Source organism: Rhinopithecus roxellana, chromosome 16 (genome assembly GCF_007565055.1).
Source record: "Rhinopithecus roxellana isolate Shanxi Qingling chromosome 16, ASM756505v1, whole genome shotgun sequence".
NCBI classification, from domain to species: Eukaryota; Metazoa; Chordata; class Mammalia; order Primates; family Cercopithecidae; genus Rhinopithecus; species Rhinopithecus roxellana.
The window spans coordinates 85661054-85669484 of NC_044564.1; the positions used below are offsets into that span (position 1 = coordinate 85661054).

The 8431-nt window shown below is 45.3% G+C and overlaps 1 protein-coding gene across 6 annotated transcripts in view; it reads right to left on the bottom strand.

Moving 5' to 3' along the window:
* AOPEP (aminopeptidase O (putative)) overlaps nt 1-8293 on the bottom strand; it is a 374597-nt gene extending 366304 nt beyond the window's left edge. For 5 of the 6 annotated variants that reach the window (XM_030919337.1, XM_030919338.1, XM_030919336.1 and 2 more), the window contains exon 1: nt 8146-8293. The gene's annotated coding sequence lies outside the window, so the exon portion shown is untranslated. The remainder of the gene's footprint in view (nt 1-8145) is intronic. The other variant, XM_030919340.1, reaches the window with a different exon arrangement.
* Nucleotides 8294-8431: the final 138 nt, after the last annotated feature.

An 8431-nucleotide genomic window follows, 5' to 3' on the forward strand; every position in this document is an offset into this window, starting at 1 on the left:
GTTTCTGTGTCTGTCGTCTTGCCATACCTGATGAAAACAAATCTGAGGTACCTTTTAAAATAAGGCATCAACCTATCTAGAGGTCCTTGGCAATGCACACTCCCCCCTCAAGATGGGGAGGGCTCTCGTGGTTCTTTCCTGATTTCCTCAGTCTCCACTAGTGGTAGAAAGGAGAGTTTTCAGGGAGCAGAGCAACAGTCCATCCAACAGAATAGGTCTGGTGAACTTCACGCCTGGCCTAACAAGGATAGATGCCCAGTTTGGCTTCCAGTTGAATCTTAGTGGCTATTATTTAGCACCGGACTGGTAACTACAATTGTAAACACTCCAAATTTTTTTTTTTTTTTGAAGTCTCGCTCTAGTCCCCCAGGCTGAAGTGCAATGGCGCGATCTTGACTCACTGCAACCTCTACCTCCCGGGTTCAAGGGATTCTCCTGCCTCAGCCTCCCCAGTAGCTGGGATTACAGGTGCCCGCCACCATACCCAGCTAATTTTTGTATTTTTAGTAGAGATGGGGTTTCACCATGTTGATCAGGCTGGTCTCAGACTCCTGATCTCAGGTGCTCTGCCCGCCTCGGCCTCCCAAAGTGCTGGGATTACAGGCGTGAGCCACCGCATCCAGCCAACACTCCAAATCTTTAAACTGCCCTAATCTTTAACCAAATCTTTAAATTGCCCTTCATTTTTCCGTAAGGATCAGTAGGAAAATCCTTAACCCCAAAAGGATCTGAAGACAACCACCAGGACAACAGGGAAAGTTGGGAGCTAAGCAAAGTGTGGCCACGCTGCAGCCAGCCTTGGGAAATACAGAATTCCAGGAGATGGGTGGGTGGAGGCAGCTCTGAAAAGAGAGGAAGCCAAGATGAGCCCTGCAAGCTGCCTTCGGGAGGACAGCAGGAAGAACCTGACCTGGACTTGAGATGCAGTTTCGGTCATGAGCGGCCCAGGAGGTTTCCTGGCATTCTTGCTCCTAGACTGACCGGTATGAATTCATGCTTAATAGACACTTTCTGAATAGATACTTCAATCGTACAAAACTGAATGTAGTTTTATTATTCATTGGGATTTAGTTACAGTTCACTTTGTCCTTCTCATTAATTTAAAATATTTTTCTCTTGTCCTTTTCTATATCTCCTGTAGCATAGGTGGTACAAAACTGTTCACGTGCTCTGATGTTCTAGTGTTCCTGTGGAATAGCGACACATTTAACCATGCTCCTCTGAAAACCGCCGGAGAACTCCCACTACACAAACACTTCATGTCAGAGGCCAGGAACGAGACAGGGACATATTCAGACAGCGGAAGGCCAGGAGAACCCCACTCACCCAAAACTTCCCCAGGGATTGTCCTGAGCAGGCAGCAGGAACCTAGAACGCCTTAAAGAAACCAGGTGAACTAGAGTCTTTCTCCTTTGGGAATTAAGTGAATTCAGAACTCCTCTATTCAGAAACCTTTGAGAAGGCCCTCGACCTTCACACACTCGTATTAACAACAAGTAGCAACAGCACCAAACATCTATTGACTGCTTGCTATGAGGCAGGCTAGGTACATGAAGAACATTATTGCATTACATCCTCACTACCCAATGAGGTACGTACTGTCATCTCCATCTCACAGATGAGTAAATTGAAGCCCAGAGAAGTTACGATACTTTCCTGGGTTCACAAAGTTATGAGATGGCAGAGGTGAGATTTAAATTCCACTGGTTTGGCTCCAGACCCTGAACTCTCAGCACTACACTCTAGTGCCTGAAGTCCAGTCCAAGCCTAGATCAAAAATGGCCACTTAAAGCACAGAGCAGTACATTCCATCCTAAGCTGAACCATAAGCTGAACCATAAGCTGAACCAGACAGGTAAAAGTGAAACAGGCCAGGGACTCCCTATATCCCCAACCAAATACGGATATTCACCACAACCAGAGACCTCTCCCTCGCTCTTAAACACACCACATCTTGGCCGGGCGCGGTGGCTCAAGCCTGTAATCCCAGCACTTTGGGAGGCCGAGACGGGCAGATCACGAGGTCAGGAGATCGAGACCATCCTGGCTAATACTGTGAAACCCCGTCTCTACTAAAAAATACAAAAAATTAGCCGGGCAAGGTGGCGGCACCTGTAGTCCCAGCTACTCGGGAGGCTGAGGCAGGAGAATGGGGTAAACCCGGGAAGCGGAGCTTGCAGTGAGCTGAGATCCGGCCACTGCACTCCAGACTGAGCGACAGAGCAAGACTCCGTCTCAAAAAAAAAAAAAACAAAAACAAAAAAACACACCACATCTTGTCACTTATTGGCAAGGCAAGTTATACTATATTGCAGGTCTTATATTTTAAGAAGTGACTAAACTTTACACATTATACCAAATGGAAGATATATTTTAATCCTGATCTAATAAAACTTGGCTATATAAAATTGTATAATATCCGCCGGGGGCGGTGGCTCACGCCTGTAATCCCAGCACTTTGGGAGGCCGAGACGGGCGGATCATGAGGTCACGAGATCGAGACCATCCTGGCGAACACGGTGAAACCCCGTCTCTACTAAAAAATACAAAAAACTAGCCGGGCGTGGTGGTGGCACCTGTAGTCCCAGCTACTCGGGAGGCTGAGGCAGGAGAATGGCGTGAACCCATGAGGCGGAGCTTGCAGTGAGCTGAGATCTGGCCACTGCACTCCAGTCCGGGCGACAGAGCGAGACTCCGCCTCAAAAAAAAAAAAAAAAAAAAAAATTGTATAGTATCAAACAGCACTTTACACATTTACACACTGTTAAGGCTAAAATAATGCATTAACGTTGATGCAATCATTTAACATTCCATATATTCTGAACAGGCAAAATACAATCCAGAAACCATTCTTAACATCAGACTCCTGACTAGATATTCTAAGAATTGAAAGATAGTGAAAAGGTACGTAAGAATGAAAAATTGGGCTGGGCACAGTGGCTCACACCTGTAATCCCAGCACTCTGAGAGGCCAAGGCCGGAGAACTGCTTGAGGTCAGGAGTCTGAAACCTGTCTGGTCAATATAGCAAGACCCCACCTCTACAAAAGAAAAATTTAAAAATTAATCGGGCATGGTGGCATGTGCTTGTACTCCCAGCTACTCAGGAGGCTGAGGCAAAGGATCGCTTGAACCCAGGAGTTTGAACCTGCACTCCAGCCCGGAGGGCAGAGCAAGACTTTGTCTTTTTTTTTTTTTTTTTTTTTTTTTTTTGAGACGGAGTCTCGCTCTGTCGCCCGGGCTGGAGTGCAGTGGCCGGATCTCAGCTCACTGCAAGCTCCGCCTCCCGGGTTTACGCCATTCTCCTGCCTCAGCCTCCCGAGTAGCTGGGACTACAGGCGCCCACCACCTCGCCTAGCTAGTTTTTTGTATTTTTTAGTAGAGACGGGGTTTCACCGTGTTCGCCAGGATGGTCTCGATCTCCTGACCTCGTGATCCGCCCGCCTCGGCCTCCCAAACTGCTGGGATTACAGGGGTCAGCCACTGCGCCCGGCCGAAGAATACCATTTTTAATAGAAACTATTTTTGAAATATAGTCCTTAAGTCATGTAAAAAGATTTCCTTTTTCAATATCAAATGTTCTGCTATGGAGAAAAAGTAGCTGCTCTAGCTCTTATAAGAATATATTTTACTACCCAAAGAAATTACAGATACAGACTCCTCAAATCCATGAACAGAAGGGACTCTGAATCCAGTTCCCACTTCCTATAGGAATCCCTCTAAAACACTCTACAGAACTATCCAGTGACTATTTGAAAAGGCCTAGATATAGTTTAATATTGTTTTAAAAACATACACATAGCAAAACAACCAAATGACCATCAACTGATGAATGGATCAACAAAATGTCCATCCAGTGGAATATTATTCAGCCATAAAAAGGAAGTACCAATGCATGCCACAACCTGGATGAACTTGGAGAACACCATGAGACGTGGAAGAAGGAAGATATGAAAGGCCACATATTCTGTGATTACATTTACATGAAATGTCCAGAACAGGCAAATCCATAGGGACAGAAAGTAGTTGCCAAGGACTGGGATAAAGAGAGAATGAGGAGTCACTGCCACTCAGTACAGGGATTTCTTGAGGAATGATGGACATATCCTAAAATTATACAGGGTGATGGTCGCACAATTCTGTAAATATACTAAAAATCAATAAATCATATCCTTTCAAAGAGTGAATTTTATGGCATGTGAATTATATCTCAATAAAGCTGTTACTTTAAAATCACTCTCCTTGGAAATTTACCACAGTGTTTCTCAGAATATAGTCTGAGAACCACAAGTCCAATAAACAACGCTGGGGATAGGGGTGGGCTGGTGTGAGCGGTGCCTGTTAAAAACGCAGCTTCTTGGACATGCAAGGATAGCAGCCAATAATCTACGTTTTCTGCAGGATATCAAGATAATTTTCATGTATCTAGTGTCTCTGAACCAACGTGCTACTAAACCAACTCTTGCCATCACAAAGCCATGAAAACAAAATGTCACTGGTCAATGCATATATATTAATACGATCAAGGAATAGATATTTAAAATGAAAAAGGAGGCAAGGTGAAGAGCGCTCTTGTATTATAATCTGGCAGAATTTAGATTCCAGGGTGAATTGTAGCCACGAATGGGGGTATTCTCCACCTACAAGAACAATGTTGCACGTAACTGGTGTCTGTAACTGAAGCAGTCTTTTCTGTCCTTCAACTTGAAACGGTATTCTCTATAGGAGAAAGCCATCCCTACGTAAACATCAAAAGACATTCTAACATAATGAAATTTTCACTCATTCTTTCCCAGTATTTTCACTTTGCCACTACAATTAGGTTGAATTGGCTAGGCCAGTGGTTCTCAAATTTGAGTGCACACTTAGAACTTCCTGAAGAACTTGTTAAAACACAGACTACTGAGCTCTAAGAATCTGCATTTCTAACAAGTTCCAATATTAATGCTACTGGTCCAGAGACCAAACTTTGAGAACTGGCTTAATCTAACTCTGGTCTCCTCCCAACCAGTACTATTTAAAGTCCACTATAGAGTTCAGTGATGCTAAAAACGGCTGCATCTGGCAAATTCTCCAGCCACTTATGGCAGGGCTTCCTGTGGGACTCTTGCTGTTAAGTATATTGAGGAAATTCTTATTACTGAAAACTTGTATATGGGTGATAAGCAGGCCTTTTCTTGGCAACTCCAAGTATAAGCATGCTTCCTTATCCCTCCTGCAATTCCTGGCCTCTGTCTGACCTTACAACCCCCACTTCCTACCCTGCACCGACCATCTTTCTGTCCTTCTCTACAGTAGGAACTATACTCCCCACAATAGGAAAACTGTAGGAAGGGCAAGAGGTCCCTCTGTTCCTGTCTTAGGCAACTACGCTTCCTTCAGCCAGAAAGCAAGACAAGCTCCTCCACCCTAGGATTTATTTGGTGATCATGTCACAGGGCTACAGCTGTGCAGATGAACTCAGCAGGGAGCACTGTATCTAGGGGCAAAACAAGGCCAAGTATAAACTCAGAGGATTGCCAAGGCCAGCAAATAAATCAATCAATAAAAATAAATAAATAAGAAGCATTCAGATCTCAATATTTACATCTAGTTCTTTATGGAAATAAATATAGAACACAGATTTCTCCATTCAGAGGTAGATCCAGAATTTATACACTGCAAATGTACAAATTCTCTCTAAATGGTTTTGAATCCACCTCATCAAGGTTTAAAATACGCTCCCAGCACCAGATTCTACATGGTAAACTGAACATGTATTCAGTTCATCCTTGCCAAGACAAAAGATTTCAACAAATTCCTGGAAATTGAAAAGCATTTGGGATTAAGGTCAGAAAATGCAGTTGTTATAGCTTAAATATCTTTAGATCTTCGGGAGCACAATCATCTTTTAAATGTAAACAGGCAACTGACACTTCATTGTAGGTCATATCGAAATGAATTAGGAAGTTTTAAAGGTAAGGTTCAACAGTTTATTTTCCTTTGAGATTCCATTTTTTATAAAGGCTAAGATATATACGCCGAAGAAAGAAGTGTAAACCTGGAGAACAAATACAGAACTACACCAGTACAGAAGGAATCTAAGGACATGTTTAAAGTGCTTGCCATAAGCTGGTTAAATGTTGCAAATACTGCATAACATTACGATTCGCCATGTGGTGTAAAAAATATGAATTTCAAAAACCATTATAAGAAAATGACTAGGCCAGATGCAGTGGCCCACACTTGTAATCCCTACACTTTGAAGGTCAAGGCAGGTGGATCACTGGAGCCCAGGAGTTCAAGATCAGCCTGAGCAACACGGTGAACCGTCATCTCTACAGAAAACACAAAACATTAGCTGAGCGTGGTGGTGCACACTCATAGTCCCAGACACCCAGGAGGCTGAAGCAGGAGTGAAGCCTGCACTGAGTTGTGATCCTGCCACCGCACTCCAGCCTGGCCAACAGAGTAAGACATTGTCTCGGAAAAAAAAAAAAAAAAGAAAATGACTAAACAGTATATACAGTAACCATGATATTTCTAGAACCTGAAATACTCTCTTATTAGGAAAGATGTTATGCCATGTTCCAAAACAAAAAGATTTGTTATAAACTAATAGTCAAAGTCCTTGGGCATCCACTTGCTCAAACATAACCACTGAAGGATCTTGATTTGGCCAAGATTGCAGACAGCACAGAGACTGCTGCAGACAGCACACAGACAGTTCTGTGCTATCTGCCACTAGAGAGCAACTGCCAGAATGCAATGCTGCTGCTCTTTAAAGTGTTAAGTTCTTTGATAAAACATAGTCTTCTGTCATGCTTTTGGGTTTATATTCTGTATTTAGTATTAATGTCCATTTTCGTGGTCTGGAGAGAACAACCCATTTCTCTTTTGATGTGCCAGATCCTAAACACCAAAACAAATCAGGTCCGTATGCAATCCTGGTCATCACTCTTTCTTGAGGTAGTATCTTTTTCTTAGAAACCTTCATATTTAAGTATGTGAATAAGGTAATAAAACACCATTATTAAACACCAATAGGGAATTTACTGCCTATCATAGGAAATTCCTTGGTAGAAGCTACGTCTCACACCCTATCAAATAGACCAGATTCAGATTCATGAAAAATCTGTATGAGAATCACATTAAAACTCCAAGGCTTTTTTGTTTGTTTGTTTGCAGTCTCGCTCTGTCACCCTGGCTGGAGTGCAGTGGCTCCACCTTGGCTCACTGCAACCTCCGCCTCCCGGGTTCACGCCATTCTCCTGCCTCAGCCTCCCAAGTAGCTGGGACTACAGGCGCCGCCACCACGCCCGGCTAATTTTTTGTATTTTTAGTAAAGACGGGGTTTCACCGTGTTAGCCAGGATGGTCTCGATCTCCTGACCTCGTGATCCGCCCGCCTCGGCCTCCCAAAGGGGTTACGTTACTTCTTTTGAGGGCTACCTTCGCAAGGCTAATTGTCATCATTGCACGAAAACCCAAAAGAAATCCAGGTACAAGAGGCATTTTATGCAATGCTATTAACTGTTCCATGCATCTCAACAGCGGATTGGATCCTAAGTGGATCTTTTATTGTCACAATAGATAATCACATTACTGTGCCACCTCCTCCCCGCCCACGCATGCGTTAATGAACAAAACTCCAGACTAACAGGATGAATGTTCTATAGGACACCAAAACTCAAAATTTGGTGCTCTCAGTAAAGATACTCCGGGGGAAGAAGAAGCGGATGGGTTTCACTGCAAGTGGAAATGAATCGAATTGGAAACTGTTCTGCCAGCTTAAGACTGGAGATGAGCCCTGTGGGGCTGGAAGCCGAGACCGGCAGGTGACCGAGGGCCTGGAGGGAAGAGACGAAGGAGGAGGCACCCAGAGGCTGAGAACGGTCTGTGCCGCAGGGGAGAAGACAGCCAGAGCCCGTGGCCACCTCTACAGCTGAGGTGGTGAGATGTGACCGCTCCGCCCAGTCCCCAGGATGGGTTTCAGCCCCAGGAGTCTGGGAGAACTGAGGAGGGGATGCGGATCCTCGCTGGTCGAGCAAAAGTGAGGGTAAGGGAGGGTTCCCCGTCGCCTTCAGAACGGAATGGTGCTGTCCCTGCCGCCATCCCGACGCCGGAGGAGAGGAAGGCAAGGACCCAACAGGGAGCGAACAGGTTACCTGTCTCAGCCGCGTCCCACGGGTCACCACTTCCGCAGACTCGGGGTTACTACGGGCTACCCGGGCACGCGCCGGGTGACGTCATCGACACGCGCCCGGGGCCGCATTCGGCCTGGCCCGCCTTCCGCTAAGCCCGCCCCCTTCGGATGAGAGGGCGGGACCGCCCGAGGGAGATCTGCGCAGGCGCGGAGCTGCCGCCGCTGTAGGAGGGCGCGAGCAGCTTGGCTTGCTAGGGCATGTGGAGTTGCCGCGGTAGCCTACTATTCCTGATTGCAAAATCTTTATG